At 41.8% G+C, this 25738-nt stretch overlaps 1 long non-coding RNA gene across 1 annotated transcript; it reads left to right on the top strand.

The window, feature by feature from the left end:
- Window positions 1–23313, top strand: LOC122464003. Its single transcript, XR_006287822.1, has 3 exons — window positions 1–43; window positions 15528–15535; window positions 23130–23313. It is a non-coding gene; the product is annotated as an uncharacterized LOC122464003 (long non-coding RNA).
- The last annotated feature ends 2425 nt before the right edge of the window (window positions 23314–25738 follow it).

Here is a 25738-nt window from a genome sequence, read left to right as displayed (position 1 = left end):
CAGCGAAGGGCAACAAAAATGATTAGGGGTCTGGAACACATGAGTTATGAGGAGAGGCTGAGGGAATTGGAATTGTTTAGTCTACGGAAGAGAAGAATGAGGGGGGATTTGATAGCTGCTTTTAACTACCTGAAAGGTGGATCCAAAGAGGATGGATCTAGACTGTTCTCAGTGATAGCAGATGACAGGACAAGGAGTAATGGTCTCAAGTTGCAGTGGGGGAGATTTAGGTTGGATATTAGGAAAAACTTTTTCACTAGGAGGGTGGTAAAACACTGGAATGCGTTACCTAGGGAGGTGGTGGAATCTCCTTCCTTAGATGTTTTTAAGGTCAGGCTTGACAAAGCCCTGGCTGGGATGATTTAGTTGGGGATTGGTCCTGCTCTGGGCAGGGGGTTGGAGTAGATGACCTCCAGAGGTCCCTTCCAACTCTGATATTCTATGATTCTATGAATGCCTGCAAGACCTTGGAGAAGTAGCCTTTTCAGCTGATGTACTCCAACACAAGATGGTCTGGGGCTAAAATTGGGATATGCATGCCATCTATCACCCCACTGCATTTAGGGAATCCCATTGCCGCGAAGCCATCAATTATTTCCTGCACATTACCAAGAGTCACAGTCTTTCGTAGCAGGAGCCAATTAATGACCCTGCACACTTGCATCACCACAAGCTCAACAGTGGACTTTCCAACTCCAAACTATTTGCTACTGACCATCTGGATTTGCCAGCTTCCACAAAGCGATCGTCACTTGCTTTTCCATTGTGAGGGCAGATCTCATTGTGGTGTCTGTGCACTGCAAGGCAGGGGTGAGATCTCTCACACAGTTCCCGGAAGGTGGCTTTGTGCATCCAAAAGTTCTGCAGCCACCGCTCGTCATCCCAGACCTGCGTAAAAATGCAATCCCAGTGCTTGTTTCCCAAGCCCAGTACCAATGGTCCACCACGTGCAGCTGCTCTGTGAATGCCAGCAGCAATAATGAATTGTTCCTTTCCATTGCACACAGCATGGCAGGCATCACAGATTCACTTTCTGCTTCCCAGCTCATGAAATACTGCAGGACTAGCCGCACTGTGTTCATGACGCTCATCACCAGACTGGTCAGCAGTTCAGGATCCATACTTTCAGGCAGAGATGGCAGCACACAGTTTACAGGGGCTGTTCAAAAACTGTGTGAAACTAAGTCAGAAACCCCTGGATTGATGGGACAGAAAGAACTTCATCATGGGATGCTGAGCATGCCCCCATGATGCACTGAGATCCATTCCCAGATCTCCCAGTGGCAGAGCAACCTGTCATATCTTTAAGGCACCTAGAAATGCTGTTCACATGCTGCTTTGCTGATCCCAAGAGAGCATCTATAATACAAAAATAATCTGGACTAGTGAAACTGCAAAACAAGTATAGTGCTTATGGTTTAGAGAAAGAAAAACAGATTAGAACTATGTGGACTTCCAGGAGAGTCAGCTCTGTCCCTGAGCACACTGATATGGGGAAATTAGACATATAAAGGAGATTCCTGAGCTTTCATTGAGAGTTGTGCTGGTTTAAGTAAAAGCACTTTTTAGAAAAAAATCACACCTTTTGGGGTAAGTTGGTACAAAAGGCCATTGGAACAATTTTATTTGAGGCCTATTCTGGTTTAACTGAAGTCAAGTAGGAATAGGTTCAAGCTAAACTGCAATAAACCAGTCAAGTCAAAATTCACGTGTCTATATTCAGTTTGCATCAGTTTCACTAAACAGGGCAAGTTTGTGTGGAGACAAGATTATAAAAAAGTAAGTTTCTAGCCTTTCCTTGTGACAATAACCCTGATAATATAAACCAATCACTAGCATTTTGGCTCCACTTCTGCCACAGGAGGCTGGAGGGACAGCTCCCTTCCAAAAAATAGAGACATTTTAGGTAAGATTAGTCAGTTCAGTTTGGGGTGTGTTTTAAAAGATCACTCTCCCCCAAATCCTGAGGCCTAAATTTGTGCACAGTGCTGTGATGATGGTGGATAGACATCAGTTGCTTTCGGTGTGATAGCACCAAAGAGTCTTTTCACAGATCTGTGCCAAAATGCTAAGGCCAGCTCTGAGCTCTGATCCTCTTGACAACTTCAGAATAAAATCACAAAAAGGTCAAACACCTACTTGTTAGAAGTGGAGTAAGTTAAATGAGAGGTGATGAATAAATGTATCTAGTACAGGTAAATTAGTGTGGAGTAGGAGAGCAGATTAATGTCAATGGGCTTTAGATCAGAACCTAATTCCAAATGGCCGTGCTCACAACTACTCCAACGATGTTTACCTTCCAAGTTACTGTCAGTCATAATAATAATATAATAAAAATAATTTTGAATATGAAACAATTATACAGTGCTTCACAGTACAAAAGCACTGCTGAAATGTTAACAGATTGCTCCTTACAACCCCAACGGAGCAGATAAGTTTTATCATCCAATTGATAGATGGCATTCAACATTGGAGAAGTTAAGTGACCTGCATGAGGCCACCCCATGAGCCAGTTATAGAGCCAGGATTAAAATTCAGGCATTTGGGCCTTTCAGCCCTACACTCAAGACTCAAAACTATGTAAACTCTTAATGAACTAAGATCATGCTACTAAACGCTATGGTGCCAAAGAGAACCCAGACAGGCTGCTGATGGGATTTGGGTGACAATGATCTATATATTTCCATGAAACATTAAATAAACAGTAGTAGCTGGAAGAAGATTTGTATGCTTCTTAAAAGGACAAGATGTAATGAAAGCAAACCAGTGGTTTTAAAAAGGAAAAAAAACACAAAAAAGGAAAAGAAAGAAAGCTGTTCCTAAAAGTAAACTTGACCCACCAAATGTTTAATGTAAAGAGCCCAGCATGTGGTTGCATCACAAATATACAATATCTTGTCTCTGGAATAAATTTCCAAACAGAGAATGTAAAGTATGTTTTTTATACCATAGCTTTGCATTTGCTCCACCATTTTCAAAAAGGATTGAAAGGGCTGAAACCATTTTTCAAAGCACGTTCAGAGAAACCACTTAGAGCCATAGCAGTCTGGAGCATCTGCAGAGACAATAAGTAATGTTTTCCTGCTTCGGCAAAACAGTTGATAGGCCAAACGTGGGGCCACCAGCTGTGGAAATTCTTTTGGAGAGGATGACATAGTTGGGCAAGCCACCTACAACTCTTTTCCTCAAATTAAGTGCTGAGTAATCTGTAAACCCTCTGTGCTGTAAACAACAACAACTTTATCAGTCCTACAAATTTATGAACAATGCAACATATTTTTAGGTGCCAGTAGATGGAGCTCTTTAGATTAACTATCTACATATACAACACCATCTCTCTCATATATAGAATTTCTTTAACACCAATAGGGGAGCTAGAGCCAGCCAGTGCTACCCAAAAAGCGGGAGGACCAAGTTGGGGAGGGGATTGGACTAGGCAAGTTGAGAGATGTGTTGATTCAATGCATCTCCTAAGGGAGCCTCCATTGACAGGCCTGGATTTTAAAGCAGCCTTCCCTTGGCATAAACCCAGGGGAAGACAGCCAGTGCTATCCCCACCTCCATTACAGCTGTCCCCACAGGTAGAGGTGAGTGCAATCTGCATAACCTGAACCTACAAGGATGAATTTGGCCGAATCAGTTTAATAGGCAGCAAGGGAAATTTAGGTTAGAAATACTTTACTAATATCTATCTATAAGGGTAGTTAAATTCTGGAATAGGCTTCCATGGGAGGTTGTGGAATCCCCACCATTCGAGGATTTTTAGGAACAGAGTGGACAAACACCTGCTCTAGAATTACATGGTCCTGCCTCAGTACAAGATGCTTGACTTGACCTTTTAAGGTCCCTTCCATCCCTACATTTCTATGAACTTATCAAGGGTTGTGGTGAATTCTCCATCACTTGAAGTCTGTAAATCAAGACTGGATATCTTTAAAAAAAACATGCTACAGTTCCAACAGAAGTTAATGTGCTTGATGCAGGAACCACTGAGTAAGCTCCGTCTATGGCCTGTGTTATGCAGGAAATCAAACTAGATGATCATAATGGTTCTTTCTGGCTTTAAAATCTGTGAATCGTGCCAAAGTTCGGTCTCCGATTACTTTTGGGATGGGACAGCTCAGGAAGGAAAGGAAAAGAAGTGAAAACAGAGGCAATCTCTTTTTATTAGAATGCTCACAAAATCTTTTTCTAGTGATTATTGGCTCTACCTAGCAGAAATAACTCTGTTTTGACCTTTGCAGCAATGACTGCCAATATACAGTGTACTCTTCTCTTTCAAATATGTTCATATTCTGGCATTTGCCCTTTGGCTTGTCATGTGAAATAACAGAACAAAGAGGAATCAATATACCAGGACCTCAGTGTGTGTGTGCACCTCTTCCCTCTACTAAAACATATTAATTGCATGTTTATTCAATTTTTCTGTACTGGCTCATTAGTAGGGGTCTGAAATGTGGGACTCAAAAGAGAGGCCAGGAAATTGAAAAATATTGAACCAAACACTCGTCTCAGTTATACCCACTGAAATCAGATGGGATTGTACAGGGCAAATGACAGTACAATTTGGCAGTTATGTTTCATTCATAATGCATTCATGAATATGTACATAGAGTAGGCATGGGCTAGTACATTCGTACCAAACCTGATTTTTGAATTTTCCACTGGAAACGATACAAAATTGATATAAATAAAGATCATGAGCTTATTTTTCCAATATGGATGCCTCACTTAAAGCTCCCAGTTCTGCATCGAGATGTTCCAATTGATAATTACGTGCCTGCATACTCATGTGTAGGCATCTAGGAGCTAATCTGGGCACTCAGATGCAGAATTGGGCATGCTAAATTAAACAGGACACTGTGATATGAGAGTCTTTATCTGTTAGTGTCCCCCTTTGGCAGGGCAGGGAGCCACACCAACCTGGCTCCATCCCCCGCCCCCACACACGCACACTTTGCCATCGCACCTGACTCTGCATTGGTCAAGTCCTTGTCAAAGACTGACGCCTCCTGGCCAGGTCCTTAATATTCTCTGTCCCCTTTAGGATAATGGAGAAGCAGTTCTGTGGCTCCAGTGGGGGCGAATCAGTTCTCCAGAGCACAGGAACTTCTTCTCTAAGAGTCCCTGGGGTAGGTGAAGAAGCCCAGGTCCACCTACTGCGTTGGCTTCCAGCTCAGGGCCCTTGTTTGGAACATCCAGAACCAATTTTCCTCAGTCCCTTGCTGTTCCGTCAGCTACTGCCTACCTCTGTAGTTTTCCCCAGCTTCTTGCCCTGCTTTTCCCTCTTTGGTGGGTTGGTTGGTCTGGCAGCTTCTCACCCCTCTGCTGGAGGATTCTCTCTCTGCAATCTCCCCTGTCTCTTTGGCAGGGCAGCCACCCCACGCTCCTGCCTTGCAGCTCTTTTATCTTCACAGCTGCTGTGGGGCTGTCAATCAACTCTGGCTGAGCAGGCAGGCAGTTGCCTTTTTAACCCTTTGGCTGCTGAAACAGCATGGGGTATATAGACATGACAAGCCACTATCAGTTCTCCAAAAATTGACATTTTTCATTGTACTGCAGCACAATGACATGTGTAACACACTTCCAAACCAACCCGTTAGTGTTAGCAGATTTGGAGAAAGATTAAGATAAAAGATTGTATTGCAAATGAGTGTTTTGGGCCAAGTTGCAACCAGAGACTATGCAAAAGGGTATGACCTATTAACACCCAGACCATTCCTTTAGATATGCTGCTATGTTTGCACACACAACGATATTCAAATAGTACAGAATATACAAGTCAAGGTGTCTCATTTCTGTTTTTTAGTTTCTTGATTCCAATGTAAGAACAATGTGTGTGATTGTGACACTGTATCTCGGGGAACACCCTGCACCCCCATGTTCATCTTTACAATATGACTGTGTGGTATCCAATGCAAAGTTTGTCATGTCAGGTGTCTTCGGAAGGCTCATGATGCACTGAGCTGTGTTGTTATAGTAATGTTATAGGTTGTAATTTTATATATATACTTATGAGGCTGAAAATGTGTCCTCCTGGCTTAAAACAAGCCCAGGCAAAACTCTCCAGGAACAGAGGGGCAGTTCACACCTCATTAGGGCATGTATGGGACAAACTCAGCCCAGCCTCACAGGAACAAAGGACACTGGCCTAGGCAGCAACAAAGGATTTGTTGGACTCTCGAGTGAGTCACCCCCCTTCCCATGGTCAGTCAGGGACCACAGTGAGGTAATGCTCACCTGACCCTAAAGTGGAGTGTGGGGGGGCAAAGCCAAGAGGGAAGAAAGAACATGATAAAAGGGAGAGACGTTTGCCATGCTCTTCCTCTCTCTTCCACCTCCATCTATAGACACCACCACCAAGCGACTGAAGCGCTGATCAAAGGGGAGAGCGTGGCTGAAGGGCAACCAGCCAGCCTGTGGTGAGAAGCATCTAAGTTTGTAAGGGCTCTGAAAGTATTAAGATCAGCTTAGAATGCATTTTGCTTTTATTTCATTTGACCAAATCTGACTTGTTATGCTTTGACTTATAATCACTTAAAATTTATCTTTGTAGTTAATAAATTTGTTTGTTTATTCTACCTGAAGCAGTGTGTTTGGTCTGAAGCATATCAGAGACTCCCCTGGAGATAACAAGCCTGGTACATATCAATTTCTTTGTTAAATTGACAAACTCATATAAGCTTGCAGCATCCAGCAGGCATAACTGGACACTGCAAGATGGAGATTCCTAGGGTCGGAGATATTGGCTAGTGTCATTTGGTTGCACAATCCAAGCAGCTTACATTCCAGACGCTGTGCGTGAACAGAGTGGGGGTTCTCATAGCAGAGCAGGGTTTGTTTGGGGTTTTTTTGCATGTTGGTTTAAAGCCCAATGCTCCCCAAAATGTTTCTGGGGTTTAATAATATGAGCTGTGATCTGTGCCATATGTCAGATTTCTCATATTTTGTTTAGGCAAACAATAACACAAGGTTTTCATTTGTGATCCAATGTATTGTTATGCACTTTCTTACAGCTCATGTTAATATTCTGAACTGATGTCTGTCTTTGTTGTTTTTTGGAGGTTTGGGGGTGTTGCTCCAAGAACATAACATATTGAGTGTTTTATCAAAAACTCTCCCAAAGACTTTGTGTAAGTTTTACGTAGGTGTGACCAAAGTGTTTGCACCTTTGGGCAGTCCAAGAAAATATGTGTGCGCTGACTTATTTGCCTACATCCTTTCCAGCAGAGCCTATTTTCTATTTCTCTTTTCCAATGTGTATGTCAATACATAACATAAACATGAATGTTTGCATTAACAGGTCTCATATTACATATTATAGTCTATAAAACAGGAATTTATGGAAGTCCTTGTGTTATGCAGAAGGACAGACTAGATGATCACAGTGGTCCTTTCTAGCCTTAGAATCTATGATCTCTGTTGAATGCATACTATAAACTACTGGGGATGTACAACACAGCAGAACTACCATTACAATGAGAACCTGTAACTTTTTCATTTCCTGACATTTGAATATTTGTAAAAGTAACCTTAACATGACATTAATGTAACTTTCTGTGTTACTTGAATGCGACCATAGTTAGGAAGACTGACATTGTGTTATATATTACAGTCTGTAAAATGGGGATAAAGATATTGATCTCCTTCATAATGCTCTTTCAGATCTACTGGTGAAAAGCACTATATAAGAGTGAGGTATTGTTATTATTACATTTTACCCCCAGAACATTATACCTCGGGAATGGTATAGAATGATTTTACTGTATATCCAGCACATCAGGGGCAGCTTTAGCCTGAATTCATGGGTTCAGTTGTACTCAGAAATCATGAAACCTAGGGCTCAGTAACACCTCACAGGAAAGTTGTGGTCACTCCTTTGCTGAGAAACTGGGCACAGCAATATAGCCTGATTCCTGTGTCATGGTGGTGCTGCTCTGGGGCCATATTGCTGCACAGTGATGTCAGAGTCATGTGCTGCTATGGAGGCACAAAGAGCAAAATCTGCCAGAGGGAGCCTGGGGAAGTGGCAGGACAATGCCCCCCTAAGTCCCCGTCTCCAGGCAGCGGAGAAATGGAGCAGGGCGGTGCTTCTATCCCCTCTGAGTAGCTGGATCTGGATGCTGAGCGGAGCTGCCTCCCGCAACACGTCCTCAGTGGGCTCTCTCATAGTGCACCCATTGAATCTGGAGGCTTCATCCACCACTGCAGCACACCAAACTGCAAGAGGGAGATAAACAGGCATTCATGTAACAGACCAAATTGGGACCTTAGAGAATCACAGCCCCCATTGTTCAGATAAACTGTATTTCAGATACTAGTTAGTTGGTCAAACTATCTTGTATTCTTTAGAGTACAGTACAAGATATTTTGTACATGAGAGATGGTGAAAAGGCACTAAAGAACTCAGCCACTGTAACTTTTTTTTTTTTACAGATATAAATGAAAATGTCAGACACTTCTAATAGGTTAGTTTATGGGACTGTGGTAAATATTTATGGAGATCGGTCTGAATGGTTTTCCATTAGGTACTGTGCTGTAGTTTTCTTGGCTCATACTTGAAGGAAGTTATAAACCAAAGTGGGTTTCTCATTCTTCAGCATTTGACATATTCTGATTGCAAAACATTTGGGGTTTTACACGATTTATTGAAAATAATCTCTCCTATAATGTTCACAGCACAATAATTCACAACCCTGAGGCAAGAGAGCTCTACAAAAATGACATTATATGGAAGATCACTTTTCAGAATTTACCATTTGTGCATCATGTTCAGAATCTCTAATACATGTAAAACGATCAAATCATCATCCTTCAAATATTTTTTCTATCATTTTGTGGTATTTTGATAAAAATACTTACAGCCAGCTGAACAGCTTGACTGGTAACTCAATATGCTACCACATCACACGGGGAAGGAGAAAGTGGGGGGTGGTACTGGGGCATAGGAGGGCCAGCAGAGAGAACAGGATTGTCATGTCTTTATGGTGGTTGAGAAGTAGAGAAAGGCTTCCATACCCAGAAATAAAATACACAGTACTACAATTCTGTTAATAAAATAAAATATTTTCTTATACAAGAAAAACATGTGTTTGCTTTTATGGTACTTAAATAAAATCTGCTTTGAGGCAGCCTTTTCCCCCAGAGTCAAGGTAACCTGTTCTCGTATCTTTTCACCTGTATGTTCTCACCACTGATTCTGAAGATGAAATTATGATAAAATATGTATTGTTATTGTTGTTGTTGTTATTGATGAAGATGGAAAGAAGGTCTTATGGTTGAATCAATGGACTCAGAATAAGGCGATCTAGATTCTGTTCCCAGTTCTACCACTGACTGACATGTATAATTCCCATTTAGACACTTAAATAAGGACAAGAATTTTAAGTGTTCCTCGCCCTGCAGCTCCCATTAGGACACTTAAGGCCAGATTTTCAAAAGAATAGGTGTTAAATATGAACCTTATATGTGTGTATAGCACCTAGCACAATGTGGCCCCAGCCTGGCTGAAGCCTCTGGGCACTACTGCAATATAAATGATTAATAGTCATCAATAACCTGAATCTGACTTATCGACATTGTGCTGCACACTATAAAAAGGGATACTGAAAATCAAAGCAAAGTTCTCCCCAGCAAAAAGACACCTTTCTTATGAAGTAGCTAATGAGACTGATTCAGCCTCCTAGTGCAGGAAGGTGAAATTTGCACACATATGCCCTGCATCAGAAGGGGAAGCAGCACTGAAGATGGGGATCGTATTGTAAACTATGCTCCAATGGAAGGTGATGGCATTTAGCCTGCCACTTTTCCTGGAGTTCCACCATTGGAGCACAGTTTACAATATGATGGTGGCTGCCCACTAGTGGAGGTTCAATTAGCACATCTCCTTGGTCCCCAGGCCATGCTCCTTGGTTGGCCAGTAACGATCACTTTTGGAGGTGGTGCTGGCAGTTCCGGGCCTCCCAATTGTGTGTTCTGTGCTCTGCTGTACCATTTTCAAGGAAGGGTATGCGACCCACAGTTTGAGTTAAACAGTGGGAATGAATCTCAGGATTTCCATCTCTACAATAGTGAGAATGATTATCACCATATGCAAAATCCAAGAATATACATAATTTCAAACATCCACAGCCAGTCACATCCCATGCAGGTTGGGAAGTATTATTCCCATTTTACAGATAGAAAAGAAGAGGCACAAGGAGGCTAAGGCCAACATTTTCAGATTCCCGAACCTAAAGTTAGGCACCTAAATCTTTCTTTAGGCAACTAAATCAATGGCCTGGTTTTCAGAAGTGCTGAGCACCCACAGCTCCCATTTACTGCAATGGGGCACCCCATTTTGAAAAACATTGCCAACATTATTCAACAATAAGAGGAACACCCTGCCCACAGATCAGTTTTGGCCTGCTTGGTATATTTATGTGACCTGGATAACAGATCAAGAGTCTGCAGAACATAATCTTTCTTCCTCTTTAAACCAGTGTTCCCCAAACTATGGGGTGTGCCCCCCTAAGGGAGTGCAGAGGAATATTTGGGGGCATATGGTGAGGCCCGGACCAGCCCCCACAGGGGGTGGGGAGGGAGTGCCTGGCTTCCGTCCCTCCTCTCAAACTTTCCTGCTGAGGAAGCCTTGGCTGTGCAATAATGGAGATGGGGCAGAGACAGATTAAGTTAATGGTAAGGGAGGGGTGCAACTGGAAAAGTTCGCGCACCACTGTTTTAAATTGCCTTCATGATTACAAAGGGACCCTCCTACACCTGAGAAAAATGTGACCCCTGCAGTGTTGTCTTTCTAAGTCTGCAGACAATGGGTTTGTGAGCTATGAACTCTCCCAGCTCCCACTGATTTCATGGGAGTGTTGTGTCTAACCCCTAACAAAGATCCTTTAAATGTCAGCATTCATTATTCTATTGCTGATCATTTAAGCAGATGGTATGGAGACGGTGCGGAAGGACCACTAGGGTAGGAATTAAGAGTTGCTGCCCAGAGGAACATGTAGAGAGAAGACATAAGGAAACACACAAAAATAGGAGGTGGGACTGACACTGAGAAAGGAGAATGGGGCAGGAAGAGAAACAAAAGGGCACAGTGAGTGGTGGTCCTAACTGTGAGCATGTTTCCCATTGAGTAGGCTGAATGTCACAGTACAACACTTAAATAACGGTAACAGCTACAAGTTTAGTTACTACATAAGGACATTTCTTAGCCTTGACCTTTGCACCAAATCTCCCAGTGATACCAGTGGGAGATCTGCTGTGGTTTGAGGGGAGTACAAAATCCTGAATTTAGACCCTGGCCCACAAGCCATAATTATTAATGGAGTTCCCTCTCCCTAGAATGGTATGATGCCCCTGATCTACAATGAATACGTGTGGATGAATGCATACTTAGTTACTGTGCATTTTATATGTATTGAAACAAGCAACAAAACCTGAAATGATCATTTTAATAACGATAAAAGCTTTGGGTGAACTTTTCAAAGCATGCAGTGGGAAATGAACAGATGGAGCCTGTGTATTTCCAGTGTTGTGTTTTGAACTTTTAGCTCAAAAGACCTAAGGGTAAAATTAACAGTTAATAAATATGAAGTTTTCTCATATTAATCGCATCCGAAATAACAAGAAGAGTTGAAACCAGTCAAAATAATCCCAGAGAAACATCAATGTCTGTTCCTCAGGAAGCTTTGGAAGCCCTGCCATTTTTTTTTCCTTTTTTCCTTTTCTTGTCATTATTTAATTGTTTGCATATTGATGCTCATTTATGTCAGCGCTTAATAATTCATGTCAAATTACTGAGGCACTATTGTTGCAATACACATACCATCCGTCTGAATGAGTTGCACCTACAACATCATAATAAACTCAAAATGTGACTTTATCTTTATCACTGGGACACTCAAGATGAAATGTGACTTACATGACCTAAGGGTAAAAGGTAAGTGTCTCAATTCTGTGCATCACCCAAATGGCTCTTTGGTTGTCGAAGTTATTTGCTTCTGCCTTTATCAGCTGCAGGTCTTTCAAATGGAGATCAACACAGAGCTCTGAAGACATCAGAAGATTAATGAGAGCTTGACCCTTTTGAATATCAAGGACACACAGCTCATTGTTGCAGATATCTCTAGTCAATATTAACATTCAGTACACTAATATTATTGTTTCTAGCAGAATATCAAGAGAGCAGTAACCTAAATCTGAATGTCTCAAATGTTATTACCAGCCAAACAACATTTCCTGTTTAGTTAGGGCCAGATTGTGACTGTAGGCATATACCTCTACAAGGGGCAGTGGCTAAATTGCATCACCCTGGGAGGCATTGTGACTAGGAGACACACCTATGTGTCACAATGCCTTCCCTACTTTCTTGCTTCAAGGATGGCCAAATTACATCAGCTCATCTGTGATGGCAAGCAAATGGTGTGAATGGAACCCGACCCTTTCCCTGCTCACCTTCTTACCTGCTCTAGGGCAAGAGTTTGCAGCCATACAAATCCTGCTTGCAGCTGTCTGCCCAGACCCAAGACCCAGGTATTTTGTGTTTGGGTATAACAAGGATTCTTATTCTCCTGTGTGGGCATATAGTCCAAGACACAATCCAGTCATTAATTAGTTACTGAAAAATGTAGTGAAATCCAGGGCTCTTTTTGAACATGCCCAAATTAAAATGTTAAAGAAAAAGGGGAGGAGTCAGATTCCTGTTCTACACCAGCATCTAAGGTGGCATTTACAGAAGGAAAAATGTTGCAGGGTTGACACATTAAAACCTGGTTCTCATGAGATAACATGACCCTGTTCTCTTCCTACCATCTCCACTAGCCCCATGGTGGTGGATGGGCAGTAGATTCTTCATGTTCCCTCACCCCTAGGATGGAGGAGAGGGAACATTCCAGCCACTTGACATATCCTACTTCCCCACTTCAGGGAGGAGCTAAGAGATGACAGAGGCTCTTTTCTTCCCTCCCCCATGGAGGGAACAGACTACGTGGCTGCTGGCATGTTCCCTTCCTCCCATGGAAGAGATGTGGGAGGAGTACAGGAGCATTCCTTTGTCCCTACAGCAGACAGAGTAAGAGGGTCTTCTTCTTTCAGGAGGAGTGAATGGAGGGTCTGGTGACTAAAAAATTACCAGATCTTGACAGAGCAGAGAGTTCTCTGAGCTAGCAGAGGAATGATCAGTATACTCCACTCAAAGTCTAAACTTCATGTCCAGGATCTGACTCTGGCCCATTGCTAATGAATATTGTGGACATATAAGGTAGTTGAAAAAATGATTGCATTTGGCTTCCATTCCTAATATTTGGTTACCATGACCTGTTGAGGCAGGGCATGTAAAACCACATTTTACTTGTTGAGCTAACTGAATGCATCTGATGAAGTGAGCTGTAGCTCACGAAAGCTTATGCTCAAATAAATTTGTTAGTCTCTAAGGTGCCACAAGTCCTCCTTTTCTTTTTGCGAATACAGACTAACACAGCTGCTACTCTGAATACTATAATAGTTATCAAAGTCTGCATTTATTTTATTGCATTTTTAAATCACTAAGAAGGAGAGCATAACATGGTGTCAACCTTAAATGAACATTGGCAGCTAAGTTTATATTAATGGCACACATATACTGTGCATTGTTGCCTTATAAATATATATAGTAATAATTAATATTGGTAGTATAATTAAGCCCTGTTCAAGAATATAAGATGGGGAAATGTTTACCTTTTTCCTTGATTTTAAAAAACAACAACTTTTCTTTGCAATTTTTATAGAGGCAAAACTGGATTCATGAAGACTCTTTGTGGATCTTGGTAAAAAAAGGATTGACCCCTGAAGTCACTTTTTAATAATTAACTCTCTCTAAGTTCATTAACACTAATTGAAGCTACAGAAGAAAAAATTGTGAAGCATATGCAGACTGACAGAAACACCAAATGTGATTAAAGACACTGACTGTGGTATGTATGTACAATACTATACACGTATTATATAGATTGCAAATTCAATTTCATAGAGCCCTTTGAACTTCATGATCACGTGATAAATTCAGCAACAATTTGTGCTACTGAAAGTTCACTAACAAAGATTTATAGGCTAAATCTCATGGACATCTTAACCAATAACCTTCTGGAAGAGCAGGAGAAATAGATTTCAAATTGTAAAAGATACAGATCTTTTAATTCATGAAGAAATATGTTTTGAAACAAGATTTACAAATTCACAAAGAGATGGAACAATCTTAAAAATTCCCACATTGTCACATACCCATAGATTATTTCAAAAAGTTTTGTTCTCAAAGCAAAACATTTTATTAATTTATTTGAAAAGCAATCATTTTTAAAACACATACCTGACTATTTGTATTATTCAAATATTAAATATATTGAACACTTATTTGTTTTACTCATTCAGGGGCCAAAAACAAGAACAGGTTACAGCAACCATTCTTTTTCAAGGAAAATAAGTCAGGAAATAATGAAAACATATCTTATTATTAACCGGCTAATTTTATATCTGGCTTCTTAAAAAGCACAGTTCTCAGATACAGGGATCCCTTATACAGACGTCAGACACAGCATGGTCCAATGGGTAGGGAACAGGACTGGGACTTAGGTTACGTGGCTCTCTCTACCCATGACCTGCTTTGTGACTTCAGACAAGTTCCATAACCTCTCTGCATCTATGTTTCCCCTTTACTCTTTGCCTGTAGTAGCCAAAGGCCCTAATCAGGATTGAGACCTCATTATGCTGGATGCTATACAGCCACTTTCAAACTCTTCACAGCAAGGACTGGACCAGATTGCCAGCTAGTATAAACTGGAGGAGCTCCAGTGAAGTTAAGGGAGCTACCCTGACTTACTCCAGCTGAGGATCTGTCCCAGTGTCTCTTACTATGTGTATACACAATGCTTACCGCATTGAGGCCCCAGTCTCATCTATGCTGTGCTATGCTGTCAAACAATTAAGAAAAAGAATTCTATGAGTAAAATCTCATAGCATCCAGCACCCTTTAAATAGGGCAGGTTCCGCTTTCTGGGCCTAGAAAACTCCCAGTGACTTCAGTGAGTTTTGGATCAGGTCCTTCTTGTCTGTTTCCGTGGCCTCATCCTTCTGTCTCTACTTCTTTCTGCTTCCAGGGATGTGGGTGGGATGTAAAAGGGGAAAAGTCAGAGGTAAATTAGTGGACTTTGGGGAAAGTGTCTTTTTGTTTTTTGTTGTTTTTGTTTTTTTAACGCAGGAGACTGTACTAATACCAAAGAGGTCGTATAGTCTCACATATCAGAAAAGAACGATGGCCCCAGGCCAGGGCTAACCAATGTGAATGCTGGAGGGGCATCTGGAACAAACCTGCACGGCACAGGGGCATGTGAGTGTGAGGCAGGTAATGGGAGCAAGAGGAGCTGGACAGCTGGGCAGCGTCAAGAGACGCTTCCCTAGCCCAAGACAAGAGTGGAGTACTGAGCCTGGGGGTTTGCTGGTGAGTGGCCAGGAAGGTCCCAGGGCAGCAGATGAGGGGCTGGAGCTGAGTTGCTGAGTAGGCTATGAGGTGAGTGGGGAGTGTTAAGGGGCTGAAGGGTGAGGGGTGAGTGGGGGCTGTGACTGGTGGGAGGTGTGGGGGGCAGCCGTGAGCAGAATGTATGTCAGGGCTGCTGGGATATGTGTGAGGGCTGTCAGGATAAGCTGGGGCTAGTGGAGGGTTGTTGAAATATATGTGGGGTGTAAGGGGCATTTGGGAGTCTTTGTGGGGTGGGGTATGTATAGGGTGGGGGTGCTTTAAGGAGGAGGAGTGATTTCCGTAATGCGCGCAGTCCCAAAATTCTTTAATCCGGGCCTGGAAGGTCCAGTAGTTACACCACTAGCCTAGGACTTGGGAGTCCTGCTTTCAGGTCTTTGCTCTGCCACAGACTTCCTGTGCGACCTTGAGCAAGTCACTGTCTCACTGTGCCTCAGTTTCCCATCTGTACAATGGGGATAATAGCTCTTCCTTACCTCACAGGGCTACTGTGAAGAAACGTACATGAACAGTTGTTAGGCACGCAGATGTTACAGGAATGGGAGCCATGTTAAGTACCTTAGATACATGCATCAGTGCAGCACATTTGTCTCATATTTTTAATCCAAATTTATTCAGTTATTTTTCTCTTTTTTATTTTTGCCCCTCCCCTCCCCCAGTGCTCTGTGCAGCGCGTCGACAATGTGAATAAATGGCTTACAAAATGTAAACAATATTGGATTTGAGATATAGAGTATATTATAAGAGTATAAGAAAGTGTTCAGACCACAACATTTCTCCTTTTGTTTTAGTTTGCTTTCCCATTACTGGTAAACAACCAAACCCTTCCTTAGTGTGCTGAAAATATCTAAATAAATAGTCTGAACCTTAGATTTGGTCTGCCAAATTCTGTCAGGAGAACCACTATAATATCTAGACTTCTACCATTTACATAAAATAGTGTTTTACCCTAGTTCATAACAACAGTGCTATAAAAGAAAAAAATTAAAAAGTGAGATACAATGGTATCTCAATGCGCAAATAAATTGGTTAGTCTCTAAGGTGCCACTAGTACACCTGTTCTTTTTGCAAATGGTTCCACAGAGGTTAAACATGCAAATTGCTCTGCATCCCAGCTACAGTGCAACAAGGAAAGCAATATTTTGGGACAACACTTCTGCCTTTGTAATGAGCCTGTAGGATTCATTCCACTGAAATGGCTCCAGGTATATTATCCCCCATGAATTATTACAAAATTAAACTTCATAAGCAATATGCCAGTGCTTTGTGTGATGCATTTGCTAAAAGAATCATTCAATTTATCATGTTTTCCTGAAGCGTTATGCGACAAGTTCTTTGAATAAAACTCATTTCATTAGGCTACCTTGTTACATGGGAAGATAAGAGCTACACTTGACTAAAGACAGCATTCCATCATCCCCATAATAGCCCTACCCGGAGAGGTAAACATTCAGGACCCTAGAAAAATGGCACTGTATTGCTGTTCTAATGGTACTAAAAGAATACATTTTAAAAAAAGGTTCAGATGGACATAAAAAGTTCTGTAAAAGTGAATCTAAGCACATAGCCACATATATAGAAAACTCTCCCATACGCACTGGAAATGAGTTGGGAGCAATAGTCAAGTACAAGGTGTTCTGCCTATCAAGTGAATGAAGAATGTTTGAAGTGTAGTAGGAGCATGTTATTGTGGTTAAAAATTGAACCGAGGGCCGGTCTTACAAGTTTTTGTACTGATTCACCTATATAGGTTTAGAAACTGACACATTTAAATCAGTGCAACCTTCTAACACGGGCATAGTTATATGCGTATAAAGGTGCTTATATTGGTATCTCTTATTTCAGTATATTCACAAAGTCAGGCGATCTGGGTTCTAGTCCAAGCTCTGACACAAATTTGTTGTGTGATGTAGGACAATCTACTTAACATATCTGTGTCTCACTTTCCCAGTCTGTACTAAGGGGAGGAGAATATAATATGTACCTAAAAGCAAGGGGTATCAAGGAGCTAAATTAGTTGATGTCTAGATTGAGACTGGTGCAGATTTTGTAAATGAGGTTCCTGTAGTTCTCCAGCACCAAAACAATGCGCAGTTCAGTGTTAAAAACCTAGGGCCTGATTATTTCTTCACACTGATGTAAATCAGGAGCAGTTCCAGTGAAGCCAATAAAGCTATACCAATGTAAAACAGTGTGAGAAATGAATCAGGCCTCCAGCTTTGTGAACTTTTTGACAATTTGGGATGAAGAGAGAGAGGTTCTTGTGGAATCACAGATTTGTAAGGCTTCAGGGTACATTTTCTCAAGCAGGCTTTTAGCTGAACTTTTAGACATGCCAGTGAAATGTTTTTTCATAGCTACTTAGCAACAAAGTGGCAAGACTGGGCTGCCCCTGTTTTTTATTTAAAAGGGGTGGTTTACATTGTGAGAAACAGTTAAATGCCACGTGCCTATTACAGCTAATAAAAAAACTTATATCACAAATATTTCTGACAGGAAATGACCTCTTTCTTTTTTTCCCCCCAAAATGAACATTTTAATTTCTTTTAAAAAATTTGTTTTTCAACAAAAAAAAATGAAAAAATGAATACCAATTTTTTTCAGCTGCCAAAAATCAAAATAATTTTGGTTTTTCAGTCATCCCCCCCTTTTTCCTTTTTCTATTTTTAAAAATCAGACATTTTTAATTTAAAAAAATTAAAAGAAATTGTTTTTAAATTACAAGTTTTTAAATTGCCTCACAGAAAATGGGCATTTTCAACCTGCTTTTGTGTCTATTTAGAAATAACTTAATCAGCGTTCCCTTAGGGCTCAGTCCTGCAAGTTACTAAGCATGCTCTCTTAGGTCCTCAGTACCCTCAACTCCCAATGAAGAGTCTCTCAAACCAACTATTTTGTCATGAGTCTCATGATAAATATTGTTTTCCTTAAAGCCCAAGCTCTGGAATCAAGTGGATTTGTGATGATTTCAGCCTTCATTCTTAAAGCAAAAGTACATTTCTGCCCCTCATGGCTGTGCAGAAAGCTTCAAAATGTGACCTCAGTGCACCCAATAGGCTCAAAAAGCAGATGACACGTAAAAACAAGTCCATTATATTTACATAATCTCATGATTTTAAAGCCAATATCAGGATTTTTGGTGAGCCTGGCTCATGATTTTTGAACATTTGGGATTGGCAATACTGGTGTCTGCTCGGCTAACAAACATATTCCACCTATGAAAGTTATAGGTGAATCCCCAGCCCCACCCAACTGTCTCTTAAATTGGGCTATACCTCTGGTTCTACACTGAAAAATTCCTGGAGATGATGCTTTTCTTCTGTGAGCAGTATAACAATGTGTTATGATTTTATTAATGATACGTGTCCTTACTCCTTGTTGCTATGTATACTGGAGTTCATTATAAATGTTTTGGATTCGGTGCTGTATGTCATTGCATGTAAGAACCTGTTCTGGGAATTATACATCCATGACGTGCAAAATATTTAGAGATAATTCAACTTTTCTGAAGTCCATATTTCATGAGGTGTTCGAAGGAAAAGCATTCCTTCTTCCACAGCTAACCCATCGAGCACAAAGAGAAGCACAGACTGGGAAAGCAAGCGAGCCTCAACTACGTCAGACGGCAGCATGCTCAGCCAGTGGACACAACACAAAGAAGTGTTGGGAGTGAGCGCTTACTCAGCTGAGCAATAAAGTGAGGCGCTAGCAGAGATGTGACATTTTGGGGTTCACGCAGGCCAGTAAGGGGGTTGGTCACAGTCTGCTTTGTAACCCTGGGTGTCCTGTGGCTGTGCAGCCTGAGTCCAGACCTCTGACCCCACTGACCTACCAGCCGCCCACAAGCCTTACCCTGGCTTTGCCCAACATGGTTACTGCTTGCAGGCTGAGCTTAGTACCCTTCCAGCCGCACATTCACCCCCAAATCATCCTGCTGCAGAGACCAGTCCCTCTCACTGAACCCTCACTGAGAAAATGTTAGGTTAGCTGCCTTTACTGAGACAGTAAAACACTCCGACCTGTCAGCCTTCTAGAAGCACACGCATGACTGAACTTAGGCAGCACTTATAATGAGAGAAAACAGGTTTATTAACAAAAGAACATGGATTAAGTGATGCCAGTAGAAGGGATAAAGATAGAAATTGTTACAAGCAAAGAAAAGTGAAAACACAAACCTAAAAGACTAAAACTTAAGCTAGTTTCTCTCACCCACACTCTCCTTTCCAGCCCTTTACTGGCCAGCCTGGAGATCAAACCACTTGGTTCCTTTGTCCTCTAAGGTGAAGGATCAAGACAGAGTCTCTCTCCGTTCCTTATATCCCTTTGGATGTTTTCGTCTTACAAGTCAGGGAGGCCTCCTGGGCATTCAGTCTCCTGTGTCTCTCTTGGTGAAGGAGCCATGTTAATTCTCTGTCTCGAGTTCAGGCTCATGCTAACCTCCACCAAGGATACCCCCCACCAGTTTAGCTCAAAGGCTTTTTCACTGCTAATATTAAGTTAAGGTAAGCCCACATTCCTTGTCTAGGGCAGACTGTTTGATCACCTCTACCTAAGCTAGGCTGTCTGGATGTAAATGTGTTCTATTAACTTCATGCAAACGGAATTCATAACTTCACATACACCATTAAAACATGCATTTTACAATTATATTAATAACCAGTGTGTTGTTAGCTTTCATACAATCCCTCACAAAGCATATTTTGTACAAATATTAGTGCAGTAGTGTGTAGGGTGAGAATACAGTGGCTAGGATCACAAGGGGCACTTTGTTTAGACTGTAACATCTTTGGGACAGGAACTGTCTTTTGACTGTATGTTCATACAGCACTTTGTACAATGTGTCCCTGTTGGGAGTCTCTTGGCAATGCATAACAACAGATAAAGAATGAGAGAGGAGACAGAGGCCAGGAGGCAAAGGAGAGAGAAGGAAAGAGAACTTCCTGGAAGTAATATGACAGTGCAATCACAGTTTAGTAAGTACTAAGGGACAGACTTTCAAAGTGCTGGGCAGGGCATTCACTGTGCATATCTCATTGATATTCATTAAAGTTTCAGAGCTGAATCCAAAGAAAATGAAGGGATACATTATATCGTAGTAATTCTCTATAAATATCTCTATAAAGGAAGGGCAAGGGCCTGGCAGAAAAAGGACTTTTCGGTCTCCTTCGGTCCCACAGAGGCTATTATATCTGCCTGACCCACTGTGTTAAGCAGCATTATAACATTTTTAACTTAAAAAATAAAATCAGCCAAATGATACTGAGCCAGATTCTCAGCTGGGGTAAATCAGCTCTATTGAATTAAGTGGAGCTTCACTGATTTATACCATCTGAGGATCTGGCTCATTGTATGAAAGAAAAACACTTTGAAGTGACCAGAATTACAGCCTAGCAACATCACTGTGGTTGAATATAAATCTCAGGAATACTTACAGGATACTGATCTCCCACATCAGTTGAAAATAGGCCCATCAGAGCAGTGATGTATTATGTCTCACTTTTGTTCTCTTGGGGGAAAAAGTCTGTTTCTCCAAATTGCCAGCACAACATGACTGTAGGTGTCAGGTTACTGCAGGTTCATTCTGTCTCAGCCTGCCCAGATGAAGGTCATGTCTCTATCACTTGGCACTAGCGGGTCATTTACATTTGTTTGCAGTTGTTTTTTTAAGTGTGCATGTGTTCTGAGGGGTAGATGGCTTGGGGAACTGGTAATAGGATATCCGAGCTCCCCATTTCTAGGTGACACACGCTAACCCTGAGCAGCTGTGATTGGCCAAAATGTTTTACCATTCTGATAGCTACACAGTGGCTTAGAGAAAAGGAGTTGGTGATTTCAGTCCAGATCCTACCGGATGGGGTCTATCCCACAAAACTACTCTGCTGCTACAACTGTCAGTAAAAGGGCACCCTGGCTGGTATTGTTAGCAGAAAGGTCAAGGACTTTGTGAGCGTGGAGATTAATCTGCAGTCTCACCCCAAGCAGGGATCAATCCAGAACAGTTATGTCAGGAGTGTGGGGAAGGTTACAATGATGCTGCCCTTGCTGTCCCTGTTGTGAGGGCTAAAGCATGCTCTCAATATCCAGTGATGTTCATCTGACACCTCTCACAAGCATTAAAAGAGCTTGAATGCAAGCCTTAAGCACTGTACTAAATACACATGCAGAGAAAGCTAGAACAGGCCTCAAAAAGGCACTTGGAAACTCAGTGCCTCCATACACCTAACTTTCACTGACAATACCAGCAGATGCCTAGCAGCAGAATTATTGATTTTTAAAGAACAAAAACCAAAAAATGTAGAACTGTGTACTACTTTTGCTCTCCACAAAATCTCTCTCTCTCTCAAGTAGTAAATAATAAATGTTTCAGGTCAGTTTATGGCTGATGCTGCTTAGGCACAGTGTAGGGAGCAGGGGACATAAGTAGCCACTCAGTCAGCAAGCACTCCCACCCCGGACAAAGCCATAATTTGGCTGGCTGCACTAAGGGAGGCAGTCTCATGCTGCATGCGACACTAGCAACCAGGACAGTGTTTAGTTGGGATGTTGATGCTAGGGCTCCACCCCCCATCTACCAGACAGCACTAGCAGAAGACTAAGTGCATGACAGAACTTTTCAAAAGTGTAGCAAAAGCCACTTTTCACTGTGCTCCTGCCCCATACCCCAACAGGGATTATGTTTTAATCCCAATCTTCTCCAGTGGCCAGCAGACCTACCACTCCCTATGCAGCTCTGCTTCTTAGAGGCATAATTTAACTGTAAGGAAGGTTTAAACTACAATCCCAGATCTGAAGCCACCTCAAGCTTCAGAGAAATTTGGGCACGGTTCAGAGTTCCAGATCTCAGGACCATATCTAGTAAATACTCATCTCAGAAGATCTCCTGCAACCAAAAATATTATCATTCTCATGTGCAAAACTGACACTCTAAACACAACTACATCTTAGGTTTCAGAGCAAGTGGAAAGGACTAAAAATGTCTTTCTTGCTTGCTGCCTTTGGATATTTCTGTTTCTTCATTCTTCACAGGTGGTTTTTCCACCTGCACAGAGGATCAAACACTTTAAACATACTGAAAACACAGAGAGCTGAATATATGTATTTTAGCTGTGCAGATGGCACTGTTACTAGCTGATAACTAGCAATTGGAAGGAGCCACTTAATGTCTCACTTTCCTAAGACTGCAACTAAAAACACTTCCCCATTTCCAGAGTATAGGAGAATACAGACTTACAGACAGTAACTAGAATGAACTAAGAATCACTTTTTGGAGCAAATCAGCTATGTCATAATCTGCTAACACCAGTGGGAAAGCCCAGTGCTCTGTATTAGCACCAACATCAACAATTGTCCAGTTTATTAGATAAGCAACCTCCAGTCAAATAAGAATGTAGGGTGGGTAGGACAAGGTACTATTATGTTCAGCTGAATTTCCCAAACCTAACTTTTCTCCATTTCCGATACTGGTTCCTTCTTCCCCTGCTTGCTGGTACATATTGAAGATGATAAGGCCTCGGCTGGAGTACTGTGTCCAGTTCTGGGTGCCACATTTCAGGAAAGCTGTTAACAAATTGGAGAAAGTCCAGAGAAGAGCAACAAAGAGCAACAAAAATAATTAAATGACCATGAGGGAAGAATGAAAAAACTGGATTTGTTTTGTTTGGAGGAAAAAAGATTTAGGGGGGACATAATAACAATTTTCAAGAACGTAAAAGGTTGTTACAAGGAGGAGGGAGAAAAAATGTTCTCCCTAAGTTCTGAGGATAGGACACGAAGCAATGGGCTTAAATTGCAGCAAGGGCAGCTTAGGTTGGACATTAAGAAAAACTTCCTAACTGTCAGGGTGGTTAAGCACTGGAATAAATTGCCTAGGGAGGTTGTGGAATCTCTGTCATTTAAGGCTTTTAAGAATGTGTTAGACAAACACCTGTCAGGAATGGTCTAGTTATTATGTAGTCCTGTCTTGAGTGTAGGGGACTGGACTAGATGACTATTGAGGTCCCTTCCAGTCCTACACATCTATGATTCTATGATTTACTATATGGTCACGTTACAGTGGTTACTGTCACCTAACTAAAGGATTATTTTTAATGTGATTTCCTCCACACATTGCATTTCCTGACTGCCAGCTGAACAGCTTCCCAAAAGTTTTTGTGGAAAGATTTATTATTATTTGTATTATAGTAGCACCTAGACGCCCCAATTGTACAAACACATAGTGAGACAAAGTCCCTTCTCCAAAAAGATCACAATCTAAAGAGGCAAGAGGGCAAGAAAGGAAACTGAGGCACAGGGAGGTGAAGTGACATGCCCAAGGTCCTGCAGCTGGTCAGTGGCAGAGCCAGAAATAGCCTCTAGATCTCCTGAGTCCTCAACCAGCTCCCTAATCATTGGACAACGTTGCCTTTCCTACATGTATTAAAGCAACTAGTGAGTCCTATTGTCACTGAACCAAACTATTCAATTTTATTTTATTTCTTTAATCTGCAGCTAGTATAACTTTTTTCAGCACCTGTGAACAGGACTTGACTGAAGTTTCAACAAAGAGAAACTCCCCCTCTGTTCTTCCTACTCGTGTTAAAATAATTGCTTTAGCAAGGAGAACTGCATTTTCCCCTCTAGCCTTGGCTCGGACTCAGTTTGAACTGTGGCCACCAACACTAAAAAGCATTCAGGATTTCACTACCACATAATCTTCTGATTGGAAATATAGCATGCAAATGACCATTTTATCTCCCATTGTCTAAAACCCATTTTGCAATTACCAGCTCTCTCGAGATAGCTGTTATTGACTTGGGGTTGAGGTTTAGAAATGAACACAGTACAGCAATTCTTCTACAGATTTGCTGGGCAGCACTCCATTCAGAAATCATCTGCTGGGCGACACTCTTGGGTACAGTGTTTTGTAAATCGTATGCAAAGGTGCATTGCTATTTATCTACAATGTGAACATGGGCAACCTCCAGTTAAATACAAGTGCATGTCTCTGTCTGTCATAGGCAATGAGGCTGCTTTTGTACCTGTCTATCTTGCGAGACATGAAACCCTTGGTGCCTGCATGCACACTAAACCCTTGAGCTTGTGAGCACATACTTGCTTCATTAGGAAGCAAGAAACATCAACTGGAAACAATGACATGCCTGTTAGTCAGTAATTGGTAAGTTAGAAACCTGTGCAGCAAAACCCTCTCCTCTCTAATTCAGACTGACAGTTGTATAGTTTTTCCTCCATTGTCTACTACACAACCTATCAAAAGGGAGAGTGTGACAAATGTTTAAAGTAGCTGAATGGTGGATTGATCATGTTTGACTGCTGGTTCTGTAACCAGACATTTGGTTTATGGTTTAAAAGAGTAGACATGGGTTAAGGCACTGGCCTTTCACCTCTGGAGATGTGAGCTGAACTTTTGCTTTGCTTGCCAAGTGAAAATGAGTTTGGTGGTCTCTCCCCTTGGAGATGCTTCCCAATATTCCCCAAGCCCAGCACAAGCTGGGAGATTGCTATGCCACTTTAAAAACAATTAGAAAGGAATGAGACAAAGTATCTCAGGTCAGGACTGCAGTGTGAAAGGGAAGCTAACAAAACACCTGCATGCAATCTGCCTGGTAGGAGCTCCTGCTACAGTTCAAATCATTCCCTGTCAGAAGTATCTGGGGCCAGATATCCAAATTAGTTGGGTACCCACAATTGGGTCCAGATTTTCAAGAGGATATAGCTCCACTTGGGCACCAAACTAAGCGGTCAGATTTTCAAAGAACTCACCATATTGGACGCTGAGCTCGTTTGCACTGAAATATAGAAACAGTTACTGTGCTGGCTGGATTTGTGTGTGTGGCACATCCACAGACAGCCGCTAACAGCTTCTCCCAGGGAGGAGGGACCCTGCCTCAGGAAGCAACTCTGGGAGGATGCGGAGGGGTGTGTGCTTTCTGCCTTGGGGAGAGAGGGAAATAGTCTGTGCCAGCAGCAGGAGGAGAGCTGGATCTGTGCCATCTCACAGTAATAAGTACATGTTGTTCTGTCGTTAAACTGAGATCATGACAGTGTCCTTATTCCAGGGAATCTGCACGGCTGTGCTAACCCACCGAGATCATGTAACAGTGTATTGCAGAAGACAGACACAGTGTGAAAGTGTAAAGTGGCCTTGGATGAGTTAAGCTACTTCCGTTATATTTAGTTGGAAACTAATAGACTGCCTGAACAGGAGTACATTCGGCATATCGGCATCTTCGCCTCTCC

The sequence above is a fragment of the Chelonia mydas genome, chromosome 1 (assembly GCF_015237465.2).
Source record: "Chelonia mydas isolate rCheMyd1 chromosome 1, rCheMyd1.pri.v2, whole genome shotgun sequence".
Classification (NCBI taxonomy): Eukaryota; Metazoa; Chordata; order Testudines; family Cheloniidae; genus Chelonia; species Chelonia mydas.
The sequence above is the reverse complement of the archived record's forward strand: the minus strand, read 5'-3'. Positions and strand labels throughout refer to the sequence as shown.